Source organism: Rhinoderma darwinii, chromosome 13 (genome assembly GCF_050947455.1).
Source record: "Rhinoderma darwinii isolate aRhiDar2 chromosome 13, aRhiDar2.hap1, whole genome shotgun sequence".
NCBI classification, from domain to species: Eukaryota; Metazoa; Chordata; class Amphibia; order Anura; family Rhinodermatidae; genus Rhinoderma; species Rhinoderma darwinii.
Window position 1 is genome coordinate 23545134 of NC_134699.1, and position 18927 is coordinate 23564060.

The 18927-nt window shown below is 42.1% G+C and overlaps 55 non-coding genes across 55 annotated transcripts in view; all 55 read left to right on the plus strand.

The window, feature by feature from the left end:
* The first annotated feature begins 79 nt into the window (after positions 1-79).
* Positions 80-151, plus strand: TRNAC-GCA (transfer RNA cysteine (anticodon GCA)). The gene has a single exon. It is a non-coding gene; the product is annotated as a tRNA-Cys (tRNA).
* A 278-nt stretch (positions 152-429) lies between these two features.
* TRNAC-GCA (transfer RNA cysteine (anticodon GCA)) lies at positions 430-501 on the plus strand. Its single transcript has one exon. It is a non-coding gene; the product is annotated as a tRNA-Cys (tRNA).
* A 275-nt stretch (positions 502-776) lies between these two features.
* On the plus strand, positions 777-848 carry TRNAC-GCA (transfer RNA cysteine (anticodon GCA)). Its single transcript has one exon. It is a non-coding gene; the product is annotated as a tRNA-Cys (tRNA).
* Positions 849-1124: 276 nt separating this feature from the next.
* Positions 1125-1196, plus strand: TRNAC-GCA (transfer RNA cysteine (anticodon GCA)). Its single transcript has one exon. It is a non-coding gene; the product is annotated as a tRNA-Cys (tRNA).
* A 276-nt stretch (positions 1197-1472) lies between these two features.
* Positions 1473-1544, plus strand: TRNAC-GCA (transfer RNA cysteine (anticodon GCA)). The gene has a single exon. It is a non-coding gene; the product is annotated as a tRNA-Cys (tRNA).
* Positions 1545-1824: 280 nt separating this feature from the next.
* On the plus strand, positions 1825-1896 carry TRNAC-GCA (transfer RNA cysteine (anticodon GCA)). The gene has a single exon. It is a non-coding gene; the product is annotated as a tRNA-Cys (tRNA).
* Positions 1897-2174: 278 nt separating this feature from the next.
* TRNAC-GCA (transfer RNA cysteine (anticodon GCA)) lies at positions 2175-2246 on the plus strand. Its single transcript has one exon. It is a non-coding gene; the product is annotated as a tRNA-Cys (tRNA).
* A 276-nt stretch (positions 2247-2522) lies between these two features.
* Positions 2523-2594, plus strand: TRNAC-GCA (transfer RNA cysteine (anticodon GCA)). The gene has a single exon. It is a non-coding gene; the product is annotated as a tRNA-Cys (tRNA).
* A 279-nt stretch (positions 2595-2873) lies between these two features.
* Positions 2874-2945, plus strand: TRNAC-GCA (transfer RNA cysteine (anticodon GCA)). Its single transcript has one exon. It is a non-coding gene; the product is annotated as a tRNA-Cys (tRNA).
* Positions 2946-3223: 278 nt separating this feature from the next.
* On the plus strand, positions 3224-3295 carry TRNAC-GCA (transfer RNA cysteine (anticodon GCA)). Its single transcript has one exon. It is a non-coding gene; the product is annotated as a tRNA-Cys (tRNA).
* A 275-nt stretch (positions 3296-3570) lies between these two features.
* TRNAC-GCA (transfer RNA cysteine (anticodon GCA)) lies at positions 3571-3642 on the plus strand. The gene has a single exon. It is a non-coding gene; the product is annotated as a tRNA-Cys (tRNA).
* Positions 3643-3918: 276 nt separating this feature from the next.
* Positions 3919-3990, plus strand: TRNAC-GCA (transfer RNA cysteine (anticodon GCA)). The gene has a single exon. It is a non-coding gene; the product is annotated as a tRNA-Cys (tRNA).
* Positions 3991-4269: 279 nt separating this feature from the next.
* Positions 4270-4341, plus strand: TRNAC-GCA (transfer RNA cysteine (anticodon GCA)). The gene has a single exon. It is a non-coding gene; the product is annotated as a tRNA-Cys (tRNA).
* Positions 4342-4619: 278 nt separating this feature from the next.
* TRNAC-GCA (transfer RNA cysteine (anticodon GCA)) lies at positions 4620-4691 on the plus strand. Its single transcript has one exon. It is a non-coding gene; the product is annotated as a tRNA-Cys (tRNA).
* Positions 4692-4966: 275 nt separating this feature from the next.
* TRNAC-GCA (transfer RNA cysteine (anticodon GCA)) lies at positions 4967-5038 on the plus strand. The gene has a single exon. It is a non-coding gene; the product is annotated as a tRNA-Cys (tRNA).
* Positions 5039-5314: 276 nt separating this feature from the next.
* Positions 5315-5386, plus strand: TRNAC-GCA (transfer RNA cysteine (anticodon GCA)). The gene has a single exon. It is a non-coding gene; the product is annotated as a tRNA-Cys (tRNA).
* A 276-nt stretch (positions 5387-5662) lies between these two features.
* On the plus strand, positions 5663-5734 carry TRNAC-GCA (transfer RNA cysteine (anticodon GCA)). Its single transcript has one exon. It is a non-coding gene; the product is annotated as a tRNA-Cys (tRNA).
* A 280-nt stretch (positions 5735-6014) lies between these two features.
* Positions 6015-6086, plus strand: TRNAC-GCA (transfer RNA cysteine (anticodon GCA)). Its single transcript has one exon. It is a non-coding gene; the product is annotated as a tRNA-Cys (tRNA).
* A 278-nt stretch (positions 6087-6364) lies between these two features.
* TRNAC-GCA (transfer RNA cysteine (anticodon GCA)) lies at positions 6365-6436 on the plus strand. Its single transcript has one exon. It is a non-coding gene; the product is annotated as a tRNA-Cys (tRNA).
* Positions 6437-6711: 275 nt separating this feature from the next.
* On the plus strand, positions 6712-6783 carry TRNAC-GCA (transfer RNA cysteine (anticodon GCA)). Its single transcript has one exon. It is a non-coding gene; the product is annotated as a tRNA-Cys (tRNA).
* A 276-nt stretch (positions 6784-7059) lies between these two features.
* TRNAC-GCA (transfer RNA cysteine (anticodon GCA)) lies at positions 7060-7131 on the plus strand. Its single transcript has one exon. It is a non-coding gene; the product is annotated as a tRNA-Cys (tRNA).
* Positions 7132-7411: 280 nt separating this feature from the next.
* On the plus strand, positions 7412-7483 carry TRNAC-GCA (transfer RNA cysteine (anticodon GCA)). Its single transcript has one exon. It is a non-coding gene; the product is annotated as a tRNA-Cys (tRNA).
* Positions 7484-7759: 276 nt separating this feature from the next.
* On the plus strand, positions 7760-7831 carry TRNAC-GCA (transfer RNA cysteine (anticodon GCA)). The gene has a single exon. It is a non-coding gene; the product is annotated as a tRNA-Cys (tRNA).
* Positions 7832-8109: 278 nt separating this feature from the next.
* TRNAC-GCA (transfer RNA cysteine (anticodon GCA)) lies at positions 8110-8181 on the plus strand. The gene has a single exon. It is a non-coding gene; the product is annotated as a tRNA-Cys (tRNA).
* Positions 8182-8456: 275 nt separating this feature from the next.
* TRNAC-GCA (transfer RNA cysteine (anticodon GCA)) lies at positions 8457-8528 on the plus strand. Its single transcript has one exon. It is a non-coding gene; the product is annotated as a tRNA-Cys (tRNA).
* A 275-nt stretch (positions 8529-8803) lies between these two features.
* TRNAC-GCA (transfer RNA cysteine (anticodon GCA)) lies at positions 8804-8875 on the plus strand. The gene has a single exon. It is a non-coding gene; the product is annotated as a tRNA-Cys (tRNA).
* Positions 8876-9151: 276 nt separating this feature from the next.
* On the plus strand, positions 9152-9223 carry TRNAC-GCA (transfer RNA cysteine (anticodon GCA)). The gene has a single exon. It is a non-coding gene; the product is annotated as a tRNA-Cys (tRNA).
* Positions 9224-9503: 280 nt separating this feature from the next.
* TRNAC-GCA (transfer RNA cysteine (anticodon GCA)) lies at positions 9504-9575 on the plus strand. The gene has a single exon. It is a non-coding gene; the product is annotated as a tRNA-Cys (tRNA).
* A 278-nt stretch (positions 9576-9853) lies between these two features.
* On the plus strand, positions 9854-9925 carry TRNAC-GCA (transfer RNA cysteine (anticodon GCA)). The gene has a single exon. It is a non-coding gene; the product is annotated as a tRNA-Cys (tRNA).
* Positions 9926-10201: 276 nt separating this feature from the next.
* On the plus strand, positions 10202-10273 carry TRNAC-GCA (transfer RNA cysteine (anticodon GCA)). The gene has a single exon. It is a non-coding gene; the product is annotated as a tRNA-Cys (tRNA).
* A 276-nt stretch (positions 10274-10549) lies between these two features.
* On the plus strand, positions 10550-10621 carry TRNAC-GCA (transfer RNA cysteine (anticodon GCA)). Its single transcript has one exon. It is a non-coding gene; the product is annotated as a tRNA-Cys (tRNA).
* Positions 10622-10897: 276 nt separating this feature from the next.
* On the plus strand, positions 10898-10969 carry TRNAC-GCA (transfer RNA cysteine (anticodon GCA)). The gene has a single exon. It is a non-coding gene; the product is annotated as a tRNA-Cys (tRNA).
* Positions 10970-11245: 276 nt separating this feature from the next.
* TRNAC-GCA (transfer RNA cysteine (anticodon GCA)) lies at positions 11246-11317 on the plus strand. Its single transcript has one exon. It is a non-coding gene; the product is annotated as a tRNA-Cys (tRNA).
* Positions 11318-11595: 278 nt separating this feature from the next.
* On the plus strand, positions 11596-11667 carry TRNAC-GCA (transfer RNA cysteine (anticodon GCA)). Its single transcript has one exon. It is a non-coding gene; the product is annotated as a tRNA-Cys (tRNA).
* A 276-nt stretch (positions 11668-11943) lies between these two features.
* Positions 11944-12015, plus strand: TRNAC-GCA (transfer RNA cysteine (anticodon GCA)). The gene has a single exon. It is a non-coding gene; the product is annotated as a tRNA-Cys (tRNA).
* A 278-nt stretch (positions 12016-12293) lies between these two features.
* Positions 12294-12365, plus strand: TRNAC-GCA (transfer RNA cysteine (anticodon GCA)). Its single transcript has one exon. It is a non-coding gene; the product is annotated as a tRNA-Cys (tRNA).
* Positions 12366-12640: 275 nt separating this feature from the next.
* TRNAC-GCA (transfer RNA cysteine (anticodon GCA)) lies at positions 12641-12712 on the plus strand. Its single transcript has one exon. It is a non-coding gene; the product is annotated as a tRNA-Cys (tRNA).
* Positions 12713-12987: 275 nt separating this feature from the next.
* TRNAC-GCA (transfer RNA cysteine (anticodon GCA)) lies at positions 12988-13059 on the plus strand. The gene has a single exon. It is a non-coding gene; the product is annotated as a tRNA-Cys (tRNA).
* A 280-nt stretch (positions 13060-13339) lies between these two features.
* TRNAC-GCA (transfer RNA cysteine (anticodon GCA)) lies at positions 13340-13411 on the plus strand. The gene has a single exon. It is a non-coding gene; the product is annotated as a tRNA-Cys (tRNA).
* A 278-nt stretch (positions 13412-13689) lies between these two features.
* On the plus strand, positions 13690-13761 carry TRNAC-GCA (transfer RNA cysteine (anticodon GCA)). The gene has a single exon. It is a non-coding gene; the product is annotated as a tRNA-Cys (tRNA).
* Positions 13762-14037: 276 nt separating this feature from the next.
* On the plus strand, positions 14038-14109 carry TRNAC-GCA (transfer RNA cysteine (anticodon GCA)). The gene has a single exon. It is a non-coding gene; the product is annotated as a tRNA-Cys (tRNA).
* A 277-nt stretch (positions 14110-14386) lies between these two features.
* TRNAC-GCA (transfer RNA cysteine (anticodon GCA)) lies at positions 14387-14458 on the plus strand. The gene has a single exon. It is a non-coding gene; the product is annotated as a tRNA-Cys (tRNA).
* Positions 14459-14733: 275 nt separating this feature from the next.
* Positions 14734-14805, plus strand: TRNAC-GCA (transfer RNA cysteine (anticodon GCA)). Its single transcript has one exon. It is a non-coding gene; the product is annotated as a tRNA-Cys (tRNA).
* A 275-nt stretch (positions 14806-15080) lies between these two features.
* Positions 15081-15152, plus strand: TRNAC-GCA (transfer RNA cysteine (anticodon GCA)). Its single transcript has one exon. It is a non-coding gene; the product is annotated as a tRNA-Cys (tRNA).
* A 276-nt stretch (positions 15153-15428) lies between these two features.
* Positions 15429-15500, plus strand: TRNAC-GCA (transfer RNA cysteine (anticodon GCA)). Its single transcript has one exon. It is a non-coding gene; the product is annotated as a tRNA-Cys (tRNA).
* Positions 15501-15780: 280 nt separating this feature from the next.
* On the plus strand, positions 15781-15852 carry TRNAC-GCA (transfer RNA cysteine (anticodon GCA)). Its single transcript has one exon. It is a non-coding gene; the product is annotated as a tRNA-Cys (tRNA).
* Positions 15853-16127: 275 nt separating this feature from the next.
* Positions 16128-16199, plus strand: TRNAC-GCA (transfer RNA cysteine (anticodon GCA)). Its single transcript has one exon. It is a non-coding gene; the product is annotated as a tRNA-Cys (tRNA).
* Positions 16200-16475: 276 nt separating this feature from the next.
* TRNAC-GCA (transfer RNA cysteine (anticodon GCA)) lies at positions 16476-16547 on the plus strand. Its single transcript has one exon. It is a non-coding gene; the product is annotated as a tRNA-Cys (tRNA).
* A 275-nt stretch (positions 16548-16822) lies between these two features.
* Positions 16823-16894, plus strand: TRNAC-GCA (transfer RNA cysteine (anticodon GCA)). Its single transcript has one exon. It is a non-coding gene; the product is annotated as a tRNA-Cys (tRNA).
* A 276-nt stretch (positions 16895-17170) lies between these two features.
* TRNAC-GCA (transfer RNA cysteine (anticodon GCA)) lies at positions 17171-17242 on the plus strand. The gene has a single exon. It is a non-coding gene; the product is annotated as a tRNA-Cys (tRNA).
* A 275-nt stretch (positions 17243-17517) lies between these two features.
* TRNAC-GCA (transfer RNA cysteine (anticodon GCA)) lies at positions 17518-17589 on the plus strand. The gene has a single exon. It is a non-coding gene; the product is annotated as a tRNA-Cys (tRNA).
* A 275-nt stretch (positions 17590-17864) lies between these two features.
* TRNAC-GCA (transfer RNA cysteine (anticodon GCA)) lies at positions 17865-17936 on the plus strand. The gene has a single exon. It is a non-coding gene; the product is annotated as a tRNA-Cys (tRNA).
* Positions 17937-18211: 275 nt separating this feature from the next.
* TRNAC-GCA (transfer RNA cysteine (anticodon GCA)) lies at positions 18212-18283 on the plus strand. The gene has a single exon. It is a non-coding gene; the product is annotated as a tRNA-Cys (tRNA).
* Positions 18284-18559: 276 nt separating this feature from the next.
* On the plus strand, positions 18560-18631 carry TRNAC-GCA (transfer RNA cysteine (anticodon GCA)). Its single transcript has one exon. It is a non-coding gene; the product is annotated as a tRNA-Cys (tRNA).
* A 275-nt stretch (positions 18632-18906) lies between these two features.
* TRNAC-GCA (transfer RNA cysteine (anticodon GCA)) overlaps positions 18907-18927 on the plus strand; it is a 72-nt gene continuing 51 nt past the window's right edge. Inside the window, exon 1 of the tRNA in view lies at positions 18907-18927. This exon is cut by the window's right edge and continues 51 nt beyond it. This is a non-coding gene — a tRNA (tRNA-Cys).

The window sequence follows — 18927 nt, forward strand, 5'->3', positions numbered from 1 at the left end:
TTTTGAAACGTATTGGTCCCATGTCCAAAAAGTTGTCTTAGGAAAAAAAAAACAACTTCTCTTAACAGTATAAAGCAAAGGGGGCATAGCTCAGTGGTAGAGCATTCGACTGCAGATCGAGAGGTCCCTGGTTCAAACCCGGGTGCCCCCTTTGATGTCTCAGTGTTTTTCTACGTCTCAAGGATTTAGTGATAATGCCATAGTGGAGAGCTGCTCTGGTGGTTTTATTACATCATGGGTATCTATTTATTTGAATGGACACTATATAATATTTAATTTCCCAAGCAGCAGCTTCCCCTTCTGTATGTGCTAACAGCCAAATATTTCAGCAGCCAGCCTGGGAGGGCATGCTTTTGAAACGTATTGGTTCCATTTCCAAAAAGTTTTCTTAGGAAAAAAAAATAACTTCTCTTAACAGTATAAAGCAAAGGGGGCATAGCTCAGTGGTAGAGCATTCGACTGCAGATCGAGAGGTCCCTGGTTCAAACCCGGGTGCCCCCTTTGATGTCTCAGTGTTTTTCTACGTCTCAAGGATTTAGTGATAATGCCATAGTGGAGAGCTGCTCTGGTGGTTTTATTCCATGGGTATCTATTTATTTGAATCCACACTATATAATATTTAATTTCCCAGCAAGCAGCTTCCCCTTCTGCATGTGCTAACAGCTAAATATTTCAGCAGCCAGCCTGGGAGGGCATGCTTTTGAAACGTATTGCTTCCATTTCCAAAAAGTTTTCTTAGGAAAAAAAAAAAACTTCTCTTAACAGTATAAAGCAAAGGGGGCATAGCTCAGTGGTAGAGCATTCGACTGCAGATCGAGAGGTCCCTGGTTCAAACCCGGGTGCCCCCTTTGATGTCTCAGTTTTTTTCTACGTCTCAAGGATTTAGTGATAATGCCATAGTGGAGAGTTGCTCTGGTGGTTTTATTACATGGGTATCTATTTATTTGAATGGACACTATATAATATTTAATTTCCCAGCCAGCAGCTTCCCCTTCTGCATGTGCTAACAGCTAAATATTTCAGCAGCCAGCCTGGGAGGGCATGCTTTTGAAACGTATTGGTCCCATGTCCAAAAAGTTGTCTTAGGAAAAAAAAAACAACTTCTCTTAACAGTATAAAGCAAAGGGGGCATAGCTCAGTGGTAGAGCATTTGACTGCAGATCGAGAGGTCCCTGGTTCAAACCCGGGTGCCCCATTTGATGTCTCAGTGTTTTTCTACGTCTCAAGGATTTAGTGATAATGCCATAGTGGAGAGCTGCTCTGGTGGTTTTATTCCATGGGTATCTATTTATTTGAATCCACACTATATAATATTTAATTTCCCAGCAAGCAGCTTCCCCTTCTGCATGTGCTAACAGCTAAATATTTCAGCAGCCAGCCTGGGAGGGCATTCTTTTGAAACGTATTGCTTCCATTTCCAAAAAGTTTTCTTAGGAAAAAAAAAAAAACTTCTCTTAACAGTATAAAGCAAAGGGGGCATAGCTCAGTGGTAGAGCATTCGACTGCAGATCGAGAGGTCCCTGGTTCAAACCCGGGTGCCCCCTTTGATGTCTCAGTGTTTTTCTACGTCTCAAGGATTTAGTGATAATGCCATAGTGGAGAGCTGCTCTGGTGGTTTTATTACATCATGGGTATCTATTTATTTGAATGGACACTATATAATATTTAATTTCCCAAGCAGCAGCTGCCCCTTCTGCATGTGCTAACAGCTAAATATTTCAGCAGCCAGCCTGGGAGGGCATGCTTTTGAAACGTATTGGTCCCATGTCCAAAAAGTTGTCTTAGGAAAAAAAAAAAAAACTTCACTTAACAGTATAAAGCAAAGGGGGCATAGCTCAGTGGTAGAGCATTCGACTGCAGATCGAGAGGTCCCTGGTTCAAACCCGGGTGCCCCCTTTGTTGTCTCAGTGTTTTTCTACGTCTCAAGGATTTAGTGATAATGCCATAGTGGAGAGCTGCTCTGGTGGTTTTATTACATCATGGGTATCTATTTATTTGAATGGACACTATATAATATTTAATTTCCCAAGCAGCAGCTTCCCCTTCTGTATGTGCTAACAGCCAAATATTTCAGCAGCCAGCCTGGGAGGGCATGCTTTTGAAACGTATTGGTTCCATTTCCAAAAAGTTTTCTTAGGAAAAAAAAATAACTTCTCTTAACAGTATAAAGCAAAGGGGGCATAGCTCAGTGGTAGAGCATTCGACTGCAGATCGAGAGGTCCCTGGTTCAAACCTGGGTGCCCCCTTTGATGTCTCAGTTTTTTTCTACGTCTCAAGGATTTAGTGATAATGCCATAGTGGAGAGTTGCTCTGGTGGTTTTATTACATGGGTATCTATTTATTTGAATGGACACTATATAATATTTAATTTCCCAGCCAGCAGCTTCCCCTTCTGCATGTGCTAACAGCTAAATATTTCAGCAGCCAGCCTGGGAGGGCATGCTTTTGAAACGTATTGGTCCCATGTCCAAAAAGTTGTCTTAGGAAAAAAAAAACAACTTCTCTTAACAGTATAAAGCAAAGGGGGCATAGCTCAGTGGTAGAGCATTTGACTGCAGATCGAGAGGTCCCTGGTTCAAACCCGGGTGCCCCCTTTGATGTCTCAGTGTTTTTCTACGTCTCAAGGATTTAGTGATAATGCCATAGTGGAGAGCTGCTCTGGTGGTTTTATTACATCATGGGTATCTATTTATTTGAATGGACACTATATAATATTTAATTTCCCAAGCAGCAGCTTCCCCTTCTGCATGTGCTAACAGCTAAATATTTCAGCAGCCAGCCTGGGAGGGCATGCTTTTGAAACGTATTGGTCCCATGTCCAAAAAGTTGTCTTAGGAAAAAAAAAAAAAACTTCACTTAACAGTATAAAGCAAAGGGGCATAGCTCAGTGGTAGAGCATTCGACTGCAGATCGAGAGGTCCCTGGTTCAAACCCGGGTGCCCCCTTTGATGTCTCAGTGTTTTTCTACGTCTCAAGGATTTAGTGATAATGCCATAGTGGAGAGCTGCTCTGGTGGTTTTATTACATCATGGGTATCTATTTATTTGAATGGACACTATATAATATTTAATTTCCCAAGCAGCAGCTTCCCCTTCTGTATGTGCTAACAGCCAAATATTTCAGCAGCCAGCCTGGGAGGGCATGCTTTTGAAACGTATTGGTTCCATTTCCAAAAAGTTTTCTTGGGAAAAAAAAATAACTTCTCTTAACAGTATAAAGCAAAGGGGGCATAGCTCAGTGGTAGAGCATTCGACTGCAGATCGAGAGGTCCCTGGTTCAAACCCGGGTGCCCCCTTTGATGTCTCAGTGTTTTTCTACGTCTCAAGGATTTAGTGATAATGCCATAGTGGAGAGCTGCTCTGGTGGTTTTATTCCATGGGTATCTATTTATTTGAATCCACACTATATAATATTTAATTTCCCAGCAAGCAGCTTCCCCTTCTGCATGTGCTAACAGCTAAATATTTCAGCAGCCAGCCTGGGAGGGCATGCTTTTGAAACGTATTGCTTCCATTTCCAAAAAGTTTTCTTAGGAAAAAAAAAAAACTTCTCTTAACAGTATAAAGCAAAGGGGGCATAGCTCAGTGGTAGAGCATTCGACTGCAGATCGAGAGGTCCCTGGTTCAAACCCGGGTGCCCCCTTTGATGTCTCAGTGTTTTTCTACGTCTCAAGGATTTAGTGATAATGCCATAGTGGAGAGTTGCTCTGGTGGTTTTATTACATGGGTATCTATTTATTTGAATGGACACTATATAATATTTAATTTCCCAGCCAGCAGCTTCCCCTTCTGCATGTGCTAACAGCTAAATATTTCAGCAGCCAGCCTGGGAGGGCATGCTTTTGAAACGTATTGGTCCCATGTCCAAAAAGTTGTCTTAGGAAAAAAAAAACAACTTCTCTTAACAGTATAAAGCAAAGGGGGCATAGCTCAGTGGTAGAGCATTTGACTGCAGATCGAGAGGTCCCTGGTTCAAACCCGGGTGCCCCCTTTGATGTCTCAGTGTTTTTCTACGTCTCAAGGATTTAGTGATAATGCCATAGTGGAGAGCTGCTCTGGTGGTTTTATTACATCATGGGTATCTATTTATTTGAATGGACACTATATAATATTTAATTTCCCAAGCAGCAGCTTCCCCTTCTGCATGTGCTAACAGCTAAATATTTCAGCAGCCAGCCTGGGAGGGCATGCTTTTGAAACGTATTGGTCCCATGTCCAAAAAGTTGTCTTAGGAAAAAAAAAAAAAACTTCACTTAACAGTATAAAGCAAAGGGGCATAGCTCAGTGGTAGAGCATTCGACTGCAGATCGAGAGGTCCCTGGTTCAAACCCGGGTGCCCCCTTTGATGTCTCAGTGTTTTTCTACGTCTCAAGGATTTAGTGATAATGCCATAGTGGAGAGCTGCTCTGGTGGTTTTATTACATCATGGGTATCTATTTATTTGAATGGACACTATATAATATTTAATTTCCCAAGCAGCAGCTTCCCCTTCTGTATGTGCTAACAGCCAAATATTTCAGCAGCCAGCCTGGGAGGGCATGCTTTTGAAACGTATTGGTTCCATTTCCAAAAAGTTTTCTTGGGAAAAAAAAATAACTTCTCTTAACAGTATAAAGCAAAGGGGGCATAGCTCAGTGGTAGAGCATTCGACTGCAGATCGAGAGGTCCCTGGTTCAAACCCGGGTGCCCCCTTTGATGTCTCAGTGTTTTTCTACGTCTCAAGGATTTAGTGATAATGCCATAGTGGAGAGCTGCTCTGGTGGTTTTATTCCATGGGTATCTATTTATTTGAATCCACACTATATAATATTTAATTTCCCAGCAAGCAGCTTCCCCTTCTGCATGTGCTAACAGCTAAATATTTCAGCAGCCAGCCTGGGAGGGCATGCTTTTGAAACGTATTGCTTCCATTTCCAAAAAGTTTTCTTAGGAAAAAAAAAAAACTTCTCTTAACAGTATAAAGCAAAGGGGGCATAGCTCAGTGGTAGAGCATTCGACTGCAGATCGAGAGGTCCCTGGTTCAAACCCGGGTGCCCCCTTTGATGTCTCAGTTTTTTTCTACGTCTCAAGGATTTAGTGATAATGCCATAGTGGAGAGTTGCTCTGGTGGTTTTATTACATGGGTATCTATTTATTTGAATGGACACTATATAATATTTAATTTCCCAGCCAGCAGCTTCCCCTTCTGCATGTGCTAACAGCTAAATATTTCAGCAGCCAGCCTGGGAGGGCATGCTTTTGAAACGTATTGGTCCCATGTCCAAAAAGTTGTCTTAGGAAAAAAAAAACAACTTCTCTTAACAGTGTAAAGCAAAGGGGGCATAGCTCAGTGGTAGAGCATTTGACTGCAGATCGAGAGGTCCCTGGTTCAAACCCGGGTGCCCCCTTTGATGTCTCAGTGTTTTTCTACGTCTCAAGGATTTAGTGATAATGCCATAGTGGAGAGCTGCTCTGGTGGTTTTATTCCATGGGTATCTATTTATTTGAATCCACACTATATAATATTTAATTTCCCAGCAAGCAGCTTCCCCTTCTGCATGTGCTAACAGCTAAATATTTCAGCAGCCAGCCTGGGAGGGCATTCTTTTGAAACGTATTGCTTCCATTTCCAAAAAGTTTTCTTAGGAAAAAAAAAAAAACTTCTCTTAACAGTATAAAGCAAAGGGGGCATAGCTCAGTGGTAGAGCATTCGACTGCAGATCGAGAGGTCCCTGGTTCAAACCCGGGTGCCCCCTTTGATGTCTCAGTGTTTTTCTACGTCTCAAGGATTTAGTGATAATGCCATAGTGGAGAGCTGCTCTGGTGGTTTTATTACATCATGGGTATCTATTTATTTGAATGGACACTATATAATATTTAATTTCCCAAGCAGCAGCTTCCCCTTCTGCATGTGCTAACAGCTAAATATTTCAGCAGCCAGCCTGGGAGGGCATGCTTTTGAAACGTATTGGTCCCATGTCCAAAAAGTTGTCTTAGGAAAAAAAAAAAAAACTTCACTTAACAGTATAAAGCAAAGGGGGCATAGCTCAGTGGTAGAGCATTCGACTGCAGATCGAGAGGTCCCTGGTTCAAACCCGGGTGCCCCCTTTGTTGTCTCAGTGTTTTTCTACGTCTCAAGGATTTAGTGATAATGCCATAGTGGAGAGCTGCTCTGGTGGTTTTATTACATCATGGGTATCTATTTATTTGAATGGACACTATATAATATTTAATTTCCCAAGCAGCAGCTTCCCCTTCTGTATGTGCTAACAGCCAAATATTTCAGCAGCCAGCCTGGGAGGGCATGCTTTTGAAACGTATTGGTTCCATTTCCAAAAAGTTTTCTTAGGAAAAAAAAATAACTTCTCTTAACAGTATAAAGCAAAGGGGGCATAGCTCAGTGGTAGAGCATTCGACTGCAGATCGAGAGGTCCCTGGTTCAAACCCGGGTGCCCCCTTTGATGTCTCAGTGTTTTTCTACGTCTCAAGGATTTAGTGATAATGCCATAGTGGAGAGCTGCTCTGGTGGTTTTATTCCATGGGTATCTATTTATTTGAATCCACACTATATAATATTTAATTTCCCAGCAAGCAGCTTCCCCTTCTGCATGTGCTAACAGCTAAATATTTCAGCAGCCAGCCTGGGAGGGCATGCTTTTGAAACGTATTGCTTCCATTTCCAAAAAGTTTTCTTAGGAAAAAAAACAAACTTCTCTTAACAGTATAAAGCAAAGGGGGCATAGCTCAGTGGTAGAGCATTCGACTGCAGATCGAGAGGTCCCTGGTTCAAACCCGGGTGCCCCCTTTGATGTCTCAGTTTTTTTCTACGTCTCAAGGATTTAGTGATAATGCCATAGTGGAGAGTTGCTCTGGTGGTTTTATTACATGGGTATCTATTTATTTGAATGGACACTATATAATATTTAATTTCCCAGCCAGCAGCTTCCCCTTCTGCATGTGCTAACAGCTAAATATTTCAGCAGCCAGCCTGGGAGGGCATGCTTTTGAAACGTATTGGTCCCATGTCCAAAAAGTTGTCTTAGGAAAAAAAAAACAACTTCTCTTAACAGTATAAAGCAAAGGGGGCATAGCTCAGTGGTAGAGCATTTGACTGCAGATCGAGAGGTCCCTGGTTCAAACCCGGGTGCCCCCTTTGATGTCTCAGTGTTTTTCTACGTCTCAAGGATTTAGTGATAATGCCATAGTGGAGAGCTGCTCTGGTGGTTTTATTACATCATGGGTATCTATTTATTTGAATGGACACTATATAATATTTAATTTCCCAAGCAGCAGCTTCCCCTTCTGCATGTGCTAACAGCTAAATATTTTAGCAGCCAGCCTGGGAGGGCATGCTTTTGAAACGTATTGGTCCCATGTCCAAAAAGTTGTCTTAGGAAAAAAAAAAAAAACTTCACCTAACAGTATAAAGCAAAGGGGGCATAGCTCAGTGGTAGAGCATTCGACTGCAGATCGAGAGGTCCCTTGTTCAAACCCGGGTGCCCCCTTTGATGTCTCAGTTTTTTTCTACGTCTCAAGGATTTAGTGATAATGCCATAGTGGAGAGTTGCTCTGGTGGTTTTATTACATGGGTATCTATTTATTTGAATGGACACTATATAATATTTAATTTCCCAGCCAGCAGCTTCCCCTTCTGCATGTGCTAACAGCTAAATATTTCAGCAGCCAGCCTGGGAGGGCATGCTTTTGAAACGTATTGGTCCCATGTCCAAAAAGTTGTCTTAGGAAAAAAAAAACAACTTCTCTTAATAGTATAAAGCAAAGGGGGCATAGCTCAGTGGCAGAGCATTCGACTGCAGATCGAGAGGTCCCTGGTTCAAACCTGGGTGCCCCCTTTGTTGTCTCAGTGTTTTTCTACGTCTCAAGGATTTAGTGATAATGCCATAGTGGAGAGCTGCTCTGGTGGTTTTATTACATCATGGGTATCTATTTATTTGAATGGACACTATATAATATTTAATTTCCCAAGCAGCAGCTTCCCCTTCTGTATGTGCTAACAGCCAAATATTTCAGCAGCCAGCCTGGGAGGGCATGCTTTTGAAACGTATTGGTTCCATTTCCAAAAAGTTTTCTTAGGAAAAAAAAATAACTTCTCTTAACAGTATAAAGCAAAGGGGGCATAGCTCAGTGGTAGAGCATTCGACTGCAGATCGAGAGGTCCCTGGTTCAAACCCGGTTGCCCCCTTTGATGTCTCAGTGTTTTTCTACGTCTCAAGGATTTAGTGATAATGCCATAGTGGAGAGCTGCTCTGGTGGTTTTATTCCATGGGTATCTATTTATTTGAATCCACACTATATAATATTTAATTTCCCAGCAAGCAGCTTCCCCTTCTGCATGTGCTAACAGCTAAATATTTCAGCAGCCAGCCTGGGAGGGCATGCTTTTGAAACGTATTGCTTCCATTTCCAAAAAGTTTTCTTAGGAAAAAAAAAAAACTTCCCTTAACAGTATAAAGCAAAGGGGGCATAGCTCAGTGGTAGAGCATTCGACTGCAGATCGAGAGGTCCCTGGTTCAAACCCGGGTGCCCCCTTTGATGTCTCAGTGTTTTTCTACGTCTCAAGGATTTAGTGATAATGCCATAGTGGAGAGCTGCTCTGGTGGTTTTATTCCATGGGTATCTATTTATTTGAATCCACACTATATAATATTTAATTTCCCAGCAAGCAGCTTCCCCTTCTGCATGTGCTAACAGCTAAATATTTCAGCAGCCAGCCTGGGAGGGCATGCTTTTGAAACGTATTGCTTCCATTTCCAAAAAGTTTTCTTAGGAAAAAAAAAAAACTTCTCTTAACAGTATAAAGCAAAGGGGGCATAGCTCAGTGGTAGAGCATTCGACTGCAGATCGAGAGGTCCCTGGTTCAAACCCGGGTGCCCCCTTTGATGTCTCAGTTTTTTTCTACGTCTCAAGGATTTAGTGATAATGCCATAGTGGAGAGTTGCTCTGGTGGTTTTATTACATGGGTGTCTATTTATTTGAATGGACACTATATAATATTTAATTTCCCAGCCAGCAGCTTCCCCTTCTGCATGTGCTAACAGCTAAATATTTCAGCAGCCAGCCTGGGAGGGCATGCTTTTGAAACGTATTGGTCCCATGTCCAAAAAGTTGTCTTAGGAAAAAAAAAACAACTTCTCTTAACAGTATAAAGCAAAGGGGGCATAGCTCAGTGGTAGAGCATTTGACTGCAGATCGAGAGGTCCCTGGTTCAAACCCGGGTGCCCCCTTTGATGTCTCAGTGTTTTTCTACGTCTCAAGGATTTAGTGATAATGCCATAGTGGAGAGCTGCTCTGGTGGTTTTATTACATCATGGGTATCTATTTATTTGAATGGACACTATATAATATTTAATTTCCCAAGCAGCAGCTTCCCCTTCTGCATGTGCTAACAGCTAAATATTTCAGCAGCCAGCCTGGGAGGGCATGCTTTTGAAACCTATTGGTCCCATGTCCAAAAAGTTGTCTTAGGAAAAAAAAAAAAAACTTCACCTAACAGTATAAAGCAAAGGGGGCATAGCTCAGTGGTAGAGCATTCGACTGCAGATCGAGAGGTCCCTGGTTCAAACCCGGGTGCCCCCTTTGATGTCTCAGTGTTTTTCTACGTCTCAAGGATTTAGTGATAATGCCATAGTGGAGAGCTGCTCTGGTGGTTTTATTACATCATGGGTATCTATTTATTTGAATGGACACTATATAATATTTAATTTCCCAAGCAGCAGCTTCCCCTTCTGTATGTGCTAACAGCCAAATATTTCAGCAGCCAGCCTGGGAGGGCATGCTTTTGAAACGTATTTGTTCCATTTCCAAAAAGTTTTCTTGGGAAAAAAAAATAACTTCTCTTAACAGTATAAAGCAAAGGGGGCATAGCTCAGTGGTAGAGCATTCGACTGCAGATCGAGAGGTCCCTGGTTCAAACCCGGGTGCCCCCTTTGATGTCTCAGTGTTTTTCTACGTCTCAAGGATTTAGTGATAATGCCATAGTGGAGAGCTGCTCTGGTGGTTTTATTCCATGGGTATCTATTTATTTGAATCCACACTATATAATATTTAATTTCCCAGCAAGCAGCTTCCCCTTCTGCATGTGCTAACAGCTAAATATTTCAGCAGCCAGCCTGGGAGGGCATGCTTTTGAAACGTATTGGTTCCATTTCCAAAAAGCTTTCTTAGGAAAAAAAAAATAACTTCTCTTAACAGTATAAAGCAAAGGGGGCATAGCTCAGTGGTAGAGCATTCGACTGCAGATCGAGAGGTCCCTGGTTCAAACCCGGGTGCCCCCTTTGGTGTCTCAGTTTTTTTCTACGTCTCAAGGATTTAGTGATAATGCCATAGTGGAGAGTTGCTCTGGTGGTTTTATTACATGGGTATCTATTTATTTGAATGGATACTATATAATATTTAATTTCCCAGCCAGCAGCTTCCCCTTCTGCATGTGCTAACAGCTAAATATTTCAGCAGCCAGCCTGGGAGGGCATGCTTTTGAAACGTATTGGTCCCATGTCCAAAAAGTTGTCTTAGGAAAAAAAAAACAACTTCTCTTAACAGTATAAAGCAAAGGGGGCATAGCTCAGTGGTAGAGCATTCGACTGCAGATCGAGAGGTCCTTGGTTCAAACCCGGGTGCCCCCTTTGATGTCTCAGTGTTTTTCTACGTCTCAAGGATTTAGTGATAATGCCATAGTGGAGAGTTGCTCTGGTGGTTTTATTACATGGGTATCTATTTATTTGAATGGATACTATATAATATTTAATTTCCCAGCCAGCAGCTTCCCCTTCTGCATGTGCTAACAGCTAAATATTTCAGCAGCCAGCCTGGGAGGGCATGCTTTTGAAACGTATTGGTCCCATGTCCAAAAAGTTGTCTTAGGAAAAAAAAAACAACTTCTCTTAACAGTATAAAGCAAAGGGGGCATAGCTCAGTGGTAGAGCATTCGACTGCAGATCGAGAGGTCCCTTGTTCAAACCCGGGTGCCCCCTTTGATGTCTCAGTTTTTTTCTACGTCTCAAGGATTTAGTGATAATGCCATAGTGGAGAGTTGCTCTGGTGGTTTTATTACATGGGTATCTATTTATTTGAATGGACACTATATAATATTTAATTTCCCAGCCAGCAGCTTCCCCTTCTGCATGTGCTAACAGCTAAATATTTCAGCAGCCAGCCTGGGAGGGCATGCTTTTGAAACGTATTGGTCCCATGTCCAAAAAGTTGTCTTAGGAAAAAAAAAACAACTTCTCTTAACAGTATAAAGCAAAGGGGGCATAGCTCAGTGGTAGAGCATTCGACTGCAGATCGAGAGGTCCCTGGTTCAAACCCGGGTGCCCCCTTTGATGTCTCAGTGTTTTTCTACGTCTCAAGGATTTAGTGATAATGCCATAGTGGAGAGCTGCTCTGGTGGTTTTATTACATCATGGGTATCTATTTATTTGAATGGACACTATATAATATTTAATTTCCCAAGCAGCAGCTTCCCCTTCTGTATGTGCTAACAGCCAAATATTTCAGCAGCCAGCCTGGGAGGGCATGCTTTTGAAACGTATTGGTTCCATTTCCAAAAAGTTTTCTTAGGAAAAAAAAATAACTTCTCTTAACAGTATAAAGCAAAGGGGGCATAGCTCAGTTGTAGAGCATTCGACTGCAGATCGAGAGGTCCCTGGTTCAAACCCGGGTGCCCCCTTTGATGTCTCAGTTTTTTTCTACGTCTCAAGGATTTAGTGATAATGCCATAGTGGAGAGTTGCTCTGGTGGTTTTATTACATGGGTATCTATTTATTTGAATGGACACTATATAATATTTAATTTCCCAGCCAGCAGCTTCCCCTTCTGCATGTGCTAACAGCTAAATATTTCAGCAGCCAGCCTGGGAGGGCATGCTTTTGAAACGTATTGGTCCCATGTCCAAAAAGTTGTCTTAGGAAAAAAAAAACAACTTCTCTTAACAGTATAAAGCAAAGGGGGCATAGCTCAGTGGTAGAGCATTCGACTGCAGATCGAGAGGTCCCTGGTTCAAACCCGGGTGCCCCCTTTGATGTCTCAGTGTTTTTCTACGTCTCAAGGATTTAGTGATAATGCCATAGTGGAGAGCTGCTCTGGTGGTTTTATTACATCATGGGTATCTATTTATTTGAATGGACACTATATAATATTTAATTTCCCAAGCAGCAGCTTCCCCTTCTGTATGTGCTAACAGCCAAATATTTCAGCAGCCAGCCTGGGAGGGCATGCTTTTGAAACGTATTGGTTCCATTTCCAAAAAGTTTTCTTAGGAAAAAAAAATAACTTCTCTTAACAGTATAAAGCAAAGGGGGCATAGCTCAGTGGTAGAGCATTCGACTGCAGATCGAGAGGTCCCTGGTTCAAACCCGGGTGCCCCCTTTGATGTCTCAGTGTTTTTCTACGTCTCAAGGATTTAGTGATAATGCCATAGTGGAGAGCTGCTCTGGTGGTTTTATTCCATGGGTATCTATTTATTTGAATCCACACTATATAATATTTAATTTCCCAGCAAGCAGCTTCCCCTTCTGCATGTGCTAACAGCTAAATATTTCAGCAGCCAGCCTGGGAGGGCATGCTTTTGAAACGTATTGCTTCCATTTCCAAAAAGTTTTCTTAGGAAAAAAAAAAAACTTCTCTTAACAGTATAAAGCAAAGGGGGCATAGCTCAGTGGTAGAGCATTCGACTGCAGATCGAGAGGTCCCTGGTTCAAACCCGGGTGCCCCCTTTGATGTCTCAGTTTTTTTCTACGTCTCAAGGATTTAGTGATAATGCCATAGTGGAGAGTTGCTCTGGTGGTTTTATTACATGGGTATCTATTTATTTGAATGGACACTATATAATATTTAATTTCCCAGCCAGCAGCTTCCCCTTCTGCATGTGCTAACAGCTAAATATTTCAGCAGCCAGCCTGGGAGGGCATGCTTTTGAAACGTATTGGTCCCATGTCCAAAAAGTTGTCTTAGGAAAAAAAAACAACTTCTCTTAACAGTATAAAGCAAAGGGGGCATAGCTCAGTGGTAGAGCATTTGACTGCAGATCGAGAGGTCCCTGGTTCAAACCCGGGTGCCCCCTTTGATGTCTCAGTGTTTTTCTACGTCTCAAGGATTTAGTGATAATGCCATAGTGGAGAGCTGCTCTGGTGGTTTTATTACATCATGGGTATCTATTTATTTGAATGGACACTATATAATATTTAATTTCCCAAGCAGCAGCTTCCCCTTCTGCATGTGCTAACAGCTAAATATTTCAGCAGCCAGCCTGGGAGGGCATGCTTTTGAAACGTATTGGTCCCATGTCCAAAAAGTTGTCTTAGGAAAAAAAAAAAAAACTTCACCTAACAGTATAAAGCAAAGGGGGCATAGCTCAGTGGTAGAGCATTCGACTGCAGATCGAGAGGTCCCTGGTTCAAACCCGGGTGCCCCCTTTGATGTCTCAGTGTTTTTCTACGTCTCAAGGATTTAGTGATAATGCCATAGTGGAGAGCTGCTCTGGTGGTTTTATTACATCATGGGTATCTATTTATTTGAATGGACACTATATAATATTTAATTTCCCAAGCAGCAGCTTCCCCTTCTGTATGTGCTAACAGCCAAATATTTCAGCAGCCAGCCTGGGAGGGCATGCTTTTGAAACGTATTTGTTCCATTTCCAAAAAGTTTTCTTGGGAAAAAAAAATAACTTCTCTTAACAGTATAAAGCAAAGGGGGCATAGCTCAGTGGTAGAGCATTCGACTGCAGATCGAGAGGTCCCTGGTTCAAACCCGGGTGCCCCCTTTGATGTCTCAGTGTTTTTCTACGTCTCAAGGATTTAGTGATAATGCCATAGTGGAGAGCTGCTCTGGTGGTTTTATTCCATGGGTATCTATTTATTTGAATCCACACTATATAATATTTAATTTCCCAGCAAGCAGCTTCCCCTTCTGCATGTGCTAACAGCTAAATATTTCAGCAGCCAGCCTGGGAGGGCATGCTTTTGAAACGTATTGCTTCCATTTCCAAAAAGTTTTCTTAGGAAAAAAAAAAAAACTTCTCTTAACAGTATAAAGCAAAGGGGGCATAGCACAGTGGTAGAGCATTCGACTGCAGATCGAGAGGTCCCTGGTTCAAACCCGGGTGCCCCCTTTGATGTCTCAGTTTTTTTCTACGTCTCAAGGATTTAGTGAAAATGCCATAGTGGAGAGTTGCTCTGGTGGTTTTATTACATGGGTATCTATTTATTTGAATGGACACTATATAATATTTAATTTCCCAGCCAGCAGCTTCCCCTTCTGCATGTGCTAACAGCTAAATATTTCAGCAGCCAGCCTGGGAGGGCATGCTTTTGAAACGTATTGGTCCCATGTCCAAAAAGTTGTCTTAGGAAAAAAAAAAAAAACTTCACTTAACAGTATAAAGCAAAGGGGGCATAGCTCAGTGGTAGAGCATTCGACTGCAGATCGAGAGGTCCTTGGTTCAAACCCGGGTGCCCCCTTTGATGTCTCAGTTTTTTTCTACGTCTCAAGGATTTAGTGATAATGCCATAGTGGAGAGTTGCTCTGGTGGTTTTATTACATGGGTATCTATTTATTTGAATGGATACTATATAATATTTAATTTCCCAGCCAGCAGCTTCCCCTTCTGCATGTGCTAACAGCTAAATATTTCAGCAGCCAGCCTGGGAGGGCATGCTTTTGAAACGTATTGGTTCCATTTCCAAAAAGTTTTCTTAGGAAAAAAAAATAACTTCTCTTAACAGTATAAAGCAAAGGGGGCATAGCTCAGTGGTAGAGCATTCGACTGCAGATCGAGAGGTCCCTGGTTCAAACCCGGGTGCCCCCTTTGATGTCTCAGTGTTTTTCTACGTCTCAAGGATTTAGTGATAATGCCATAGTGGAGAGCTGCTCTGGTGGTTTTATTCCATGGGTATCTATTTATTTGAATCCACACTATATAATATTTAATTTCCCAGCAAGCAGCTTCCCCTTCTGCATGTGCTAACAGCTAAATATTTCAGCAGCCAGCCTGGGAGGGCATGCTTTTGAAACGTATTGCTTCCATTTCCAAAAAGTTTTCTTAGGAAAAAAAAAAAACTTCTCTTAACAGTATAAAGCAAAGGGGGCATAGCTCAGTGGTAGAGCATTCGACTGCAGATCGAGAGGTCCCTGGTTCAAACCCGGGTGCCCCCTTTGATGTCTCAGTTTTTTTCTACGTCTCAAGGATTTAGTGATAATGCCATAGTGGAGAGTTGCTCTGGTGGTTTTATTACATGGGTATCTATTTATTTGAATGGACACTATATAATATTTAATTTCCCAGCCAGCAGCTTCCCCTTCTGCATGTGCTAACAGCTAAATATTTCAGCAGCCAGCCTGGGAGGGCATGCTTTTGAAACGTATTGGTCCCATGTCCAAAAAGTTGTCTTAGGAAAAAAAAAACAACTTCTCTTAGCAGTATAAAGCAAAGGGGGCATAGCTCAGTGGTAGAGCATTTGACTGCAGATCGAGAGGTCCCTGGTTCAAACCCGGGTGCCCCCTTTGATGTCTCAGTGTTTTTATACGTCTCAAGGATTTAGTGATAATGCCATAGTGGAGAGCTGCTCTGGTGGTTTTATTACATCATGGGTATCTATTTATTTGAATGGACACTATATAATATTTAATTTCCCAAGCAGCAGCTTCCCCTTCTGCATGTGCTAACAGCTAAATATTTCAGCAGCCAGCCTGGGAGGGCATGCTTTTGAAACGTATTGGTCCCATGTCCAAAAAGTTGTCTTAGGAAAAAAACAAAAAACTTCACTTAACAGTATAAAGCAAAGGGGGCATAGCTCAGTGGTAGAGCATTCGACTGCAGATCGAGAGGTCCCTGGTTCAAACCCGGGTGCCCCCTTTGATGTCTCAGTTTTTTTCTACGTCTCGAGGATTTGGTGATAATGCCATAGTGGAGAGTTGCTCTGGTGGTTTTATTCCATGGGTATCTATTTATTTGAATCGACACTATATAATATTTAATTTCCCAGCAAGCAGCTTCCCCTTCTGTATGTGCTAACAGCCAAATATTTCAGCAGCCAGCCTGGGAGGGCATGCTTTTGAAACGTATTGGTTCCATTTCCAAAAAGTTTTCTTAGGAAAAAAAAATAACTTCTCTTAACAGTATAAAGCAAAGGGGGCATAGCTCAGTGGTAGAGCATTCGACTGCAGATCGAGAGGTCCCTGGTTCAAACCCGGGTGCCCCCTTTGATGTCTCAGTGTTTTTCTACGTCTCAAGGATTTAGTGATAATGCCATAGTGGAGAGCTGCTCTGGTGGTTTTATTCCATGGGTATCTATTTATTTGAATCCACACTATATAATATTTAATTTCCCAGCAAGCAGCTTCCCCTTCTGCATGTGCTAACAGCTAAATATTTCAGCAGCCAGCCTGGGAGGGCATGCTTTTGAAACGTATTGCTTCCATTTCCAAAAAGTTTTCTTAGGAAAAAAAAAAAAACTTCTCTTAACAGTATAAAGCAAAGGGGGCATAGCTCAGTGGTAGAGCATTCGACTGCAGATCGAGAGGTCCCTGGTTCAAACCCGGGTGCCCCCTTTGATGTCTCAGTGTTTTTCTACGTCTCAAGGATTTAGTGATAATGCCATAGTGGAGAGCTGCTCTGGTGGTTTTATTCCATGGGTATCTATTTATTTGAATCCACACTATATAATATTTAATTTCCCAGCAAGCAGCTTCCCCTTCTGCATGTGCTAACAGCTAAATATTTCAGCAGCCAGCCTGGGAGGGCATGCTTTTGAAACGTATTGGTTCCATTTCGAAAAAGCTTTCTTAGGAAAAAAAAATAACTTCTCTTAACAGTATAAAGCAAAGGGGGCATAGCTCAGTGGTAGAGCATTCGACTGCAGATCGAGAGGTCCTTGGTTCAAACCCGGGTGCCCCCTTTGATGTCTCAGTTTTTTTCTACGTCTCAAGGATTTAGTGATAATGCCATAGTGGAGAGTTGCTCTGGTGGTTTTATTACATGGGTATCTATTTATTTGAATGGACACTATATAATATTTAATTTCCCAGCCAGCAGCTTCCCCTTCTGCATGTGCTAACAGCTAAATATTTCAGCAGCCAGCCTGGGAGGGCATGCTTTTGAAACGTATTGGTCCCATGTCCAAAAAGTTGTCTTAGGAAAAAAAAAAAAACTTCTCTTAACAGTATAAAGCAAAGGGGGCATAGCTCAGTGGTAGAGCATTTGACTGCAGATCGAGAGGTCCCTTGTTCAAACCCGGGTGCCCCCTTTGATGTCTCAGTGTTTTTCTACGTCTCAAGGATTTAGTGATAATGCCATAGTGGAGAGCTGCTCTGGTGGTTTTATTCCATGGGTATCTATTTATTTGAATCCACACTATATAATATTTCATTTCCCAGCAAGCAGCTTCCCCTTCTGCATGTGCTAACAGCTAAATATTTCAGCAGCCAGCCTGGGAGGGCATGCTTTTGAAACGTCTTGCTTCCATTTCCAAAAAGTTTTCTTAGGAAAAAAAAAAAACTTCTCTTAACAGTATAAAGCAAAGGGGGCATATCTCAGTGGTAGAGCATTCGACTGCAGATTGAGAGGTCCCTGGTTCAAACCCGGGTGCCCCCTTTGATGTCTCAGTGTTTTTCTACGTCTCAAGGATTTAGTGATAATGCCATAGTGGAGAGCTGCTCTGGTGGTTTTATTCCATGGGTATCTATTTATTTGAATCCACACTATATAATATTTAATTTCCCAGCAAGCAGCTTCCCCTTCTGCATGTGCTAACAGCTAAATATTTCAGCAGCCAGCCTGGGAGGGCATGCTTTTGAAACGTATTGCTTCCATTTCCAAAAAGTTTTCTTAGGAAAAAAAAAAAACTTCTCTTAACAGTATAAAGCAAAGGGGGCATAGCTCAGTGGTAGAGCATTCGACTGCAGATCGAGAGGTCCCTGGTTCAAACCCGGGTGCCCCCTTTGATGTCTCAGTTTTTTTCTACGTCTCGAGGATTTGGTGATAATGCCATAGTGGAGAGTTGCTCTGGTGGTTTTATTCCATGGGTATCTATTTATTTGAATCGACACTATATAATATTTAATTTCCCAGCAAGCAGCTTCCCCTTCTGTATGTGCTAACAGCCAAATATTTCAGCAGCCAGCCTGGGAGGGCATGCTTTTGAAACGTATTGGTTCCATTTCCAAAAAGTTTTCTTAGGAAAAAAAAATAACTTCTCTTAACAGTATAAAGCAAAGGGGGCATAGCTCAGTGGTAGAGCATTCGACTGCAGATCGAGAGGTCCCTGGTTCAAACCCGGGTGCCCCCTTTGATGTCTCAGTGTTTTTCTACGTCTCAAGGATTTAGTGATAATGCCATAGTGGAGAGCTGCTCTGGTGGTTTTATTCCATGGGTATCTATTTATTTGAATCCACACTATATAATATTTAATTTCCCAGCAAGCAGCTTCCCCTTCTGCATGTGCTAACAGCTAAATATTTCAGCAGCCAGCCTGGGAGGGCATGCTTTTGAAACGTATTGCTTCCATTTCCAAAAAGTTTTCTTAGGAAAAAAAAAAAAACTTCTCTTAACAGTATAAAGCAAAGGGGGCATAGCTCAGTGGTAGAGCATTCGACTGCAGATCGAGAGGTCCCTGGTTCAAACCCGGGTGCCCCCTTTGATGTCTCAGTGTTTTTCTACGTCTCAAGGATTTAGTGATAATGCCATAGTGGAGAGCTGCTCTGGTGGTTTTATTCCATGGGTATCTATTTATTTGAATCCACACTATATAATATTTAATTTCCCAGCAAGCAGCTTCCCCTTCTGCATGTGCTAACAGCTAAATATTTCAGCAGCCAGCCTGGGAGGGCATGCTTTTGAAACGTATTGGTTCCATTTCGAAAAAGCTTTCTTAGGAAAAAAAAATAACTTCTCTTAACAGTATAAAGCAAAGGGGGCATAGCTCAGTGGTAG